Below are 3428 nucleotides of genomic sequence, written 5' to 3' on the forward strand. Positions count from 1 at the left end.
TTAAGCACTTCGAATTCAACAAAACGCACTTTCTTCAGATCAGTGGCACGGCGATGGGAGCCAAGATGGCTCCAAATTACGCCAATATATTTATGGCATCATTGGAAACTTCTTTCATTGAGAAGCAACAAAAGAAACCACTGTTTTACATGCGTTTTCTAGATGACATATTCATGATATGGAAGCACGACAAAGCAAGGCTTCTCGACTTCATTCCAAAATTTAACAGCCTCCATCAATCAATCAAGTTCACCAACGACATATCCCAAGATACTATCAACTTTCTGCATGTAACCCTTCAGGTACATTCCAACTTCCTCGCTACCACCGTCTACAAAAACCCACGGATCGCCAACAGTACCTGCATTTTGATAGCAACCACCCACGACATTGCAAAGTTGGAATACCATACTCGCACGCATAGAGATACCGCCGAATCTGTTCTGATGTCCAAGAATTTGACAGAAACTCGCAAAATATAAAGAAAATCCTTATGAATCAAAATTACCCAGAAAATATAATTTTTTACGCAATCAACCGGGCCCGCTGAACAGACCGCCAGTCAGCATTGTCAAAAGCCAATTCACAAAAAATAGAAACACCACAGACCAACCTGGTTTTAACATACTGTGCGAACATGCCACGAGTAAACAACATACTGAGCAGGCATTTCAACATGATCAGACAAAGTGAGCACCTGGCAGCTATCTTCCGCGAAACACCCCGTGTAGTGAATTGTAAAGACAAGAACTTAAGAGATATGCTTGTTAAGGCTAAAATCGGCGTCACGAAACAACATTCATGCTGCCGCCCATGCGGGAAAACGCGCTGCAAAATTTGTCCCCTCATGACCCCAACAGCCACGTCAAAATCTAACTTTTCTAAAATTTCCTTCCGAATAAAAGAAAGCCTCGACTGTGATTCCAGTAACGTCGTGTACAAACTGCACTGCGAAATGTGTGGCAAGGACCATATTGGCCAGACCGAGAATGAATTCCGGCTCAGATTCAACAGCCACAAATCCCACGTCACCTCACAGCCGGATCTACCATTTTCCAAACATATGCGCCTGCCGGACCATTCCATTGAGCATATCAGAATTACTCTCCTGCAGTCCGGCTTCCGCTCTCCCTCGAACGCGAGCAGAGGGAGTCCTACTTTATACATAAATTCCAGGCATTCACCCATGGCACCGATGAGGATCTGGGCCGCCCTTCATTCTTGCGGCAAAGAGCTGCGCCTTAGACGCAATTAGCGGGGCCTTGCGGGCGATGGAGGGGGGTGAGCGCGGAACCGGGATCGCGCATACAACCTAAAAAAAGAAAGCCATAAGGAAAAAAGGAAACCCCGTTTTAGAGACAAAGTCAAGCAAAACAAACGTGACAAAACGCCCCCCTCCCCCCCAACCCTTCCCCTCCCGTACGGCAACCACCCGGCTCATCAGTGACCTTGAACTGCTGTGAGCGCGCACCACGGGCCCGCCGACGCACAGTGGCCTGAATTATCACCTACGCACCCCTGACAGACAAACGGCTGAAGAATGCGCCGCAAACGAAGCCAAATCCTAGTGTTACTTGTCCCGCGGTTCGCTGGCCGCGCGGCAAAGCTTTGCTACACCACTCGGTTTCGTCTAAGTGGTGCCAAGGCGAGAGCTGCTGTAGGTTTAACCTGGTGTAAAACAAAACCGGAAATGGGGCAGGAAATTCCGAGTATTGCGCGTAGTGACGACTGGGCGGGCCGTGCATGCATGCGGCCTTGCAGTTTGACTGAATCGAAGGTCTATGCCTGTGCCGCCATCATATGTCCGTCTCCCTTCACCCTCCTTTTTAAATGCGGAGCATTTCTTAGGCTCGCGATGTCACTCGTCGATGTTGTCGGCGCCGTCCACACGCTCACTGCGCATGCGCGTCGCGTTGAGGCGTAGGTGCGCGTCTCTCCCCCGTACCCTCCTCGCTCTCAACAACAGGTGCGGCGGTGCGGGAGGAGCGCGTGTACCCCGTGCGCTCCGTCGCTCTCAACAACAGCTGCGGCGGTGCGGGGAGAGCGCGTCAGTGCACGCATGCGTCGTAGCTACCCGTGCGCTGCGTCGCGCTCAACAATAACGGCGGCAGGGCGTGTACACATGATAACGGCGTGGTGGGTGCGTGGATAGTTCGCGCGCTTGTGTACGGAAGTGTGCGCATGGGCGTCCCTCCCCCGTACTCTCTCCATCGAATGCGGGCGGTGTGTATATAAGCGGCGGAGCGTGCGTTCGGAATTCAGTCAAGGGCGTCTTTGCTTGGCTTTCGCTTGACTTGACGCTTTGCTTGAAGGCCCCAAGCAATAAAGATAGACTTTACACTCCTTGCCTTCGCTTCTCCTTCATTCAATAAATAAGAATAATAAAGACGAAATAAAAATTAGGCATTCCCAAACCATACCCAATTAAGCAACATCCACGCTATACCCCCACGCATTTACTCGAGTTCCCCCCGTGGGAAGGTGCGGGCGGGTTTTTTGCCCCTTTCCCTTCCCGCTGTCTACTCTTACACAATTTATGGAGCTCGCAGGACTCACTCTTCTTTTTGATTTTGTGTTTGCTTGTGTGCTTCTTGTTATCGTGTTTTTGTGCGGCCTTTTCGTCCGTGTTCTTTCCCCTTCCCTCACCTTCCACCTTCCTAGAAAATCGGAATGCCTCACTTGCTCAAACTGTTTGAAACACCCCTCACCCGCGACCTCTCCTGGAGGGATGAGGGAAGTGACCCTCCCCCATTGAAATTTTTGTACAAAAGTGCTGGGCAAACAGCCCCGCCGGTAGCGTAGTGGTTATCGCACCAGACCGGTATTCTGGAGGTCGTGGGTTCGGATCCCACCCGGCGGGCACTTTTTCACCACTTTCTTTTCTACTCAAAAAATTCTTCATCTCTTTCTATGACCCACCACAACCTCCCCTTTGCTTTCCGAGGTTTTCTTGACTGCCAACCCTTATTTTCTGTCTTATTTCACAGAGCCCCTCATTTCCCATTTTCTGATTCGCTACATGCTTAGCGAGGGCCTCTGTTCTGGCAGTCTTGGTGCCAAAGGGAGCTTAAGAGGGTTCAACGCTGGTCGACCACTCTCGACATGTCGTAGACACTCGGCCCGGGGGTAAAAACAAGGTCGCCTTCACCCCGAGTAGTCCGAGTGGCGCTGGCTACCACCCCCAAGTGCAGGAAACAAAAATACCTTAACATAAATACCCGAGAAAATGCTGGGCAAACAGCCACCAGACCGGTATTGTGGAGGTCGTGGGTTCGGATCCCACCCGGCAGACATTTTTTCACCACTTTCTTTTCGACTCAAAAACTTTTTCATCTCTTTCTATGACCCACCACAACCTCCCCTTTGCTTTCTGAGGTTTTCTTGACTGCCAACCCTTATTTCCTGTCTTATATATATATATATATATA

General features: G+C 50.3%; 1 non-coding gene across 1 annotated transcript; it reads left to right on the forward strand.

Annotated features, from left to right (window-relative positions):
• The first annotated feature begins 2787 nt into the window (after nt 1–2787).
• On the forward strand, nt 2788–2860 carry Trnat-ggu (transfer RNA threonine (anticodon GGU)). The gene has a single exon. It is a non-coding gene; the product is annotated as a tRNA-Thr (tRNA).
• Nucleotides 2861–3428: the final 568 nt, after the last annotated feature.

Source organism: Haemaphysalis longicornis, unplaced genomic scaffold (assembly GCF_048455015.1).
Source record: "Haemaphysalis longicornis isolate Haplotype H1 unplaced genomic scaffold, Haemaphysalis longicornis Haplotype H1 scaffold_11, whole genome shotgun sequence".
Classification (NCBI taxonomy): domain Eukaryota; kingdom Metazoa; phylum Arthropoda; class Arachnida; order Ixodida; family Ixodidae; genus Haemaphysalis; species Haemaphysalis longicornis.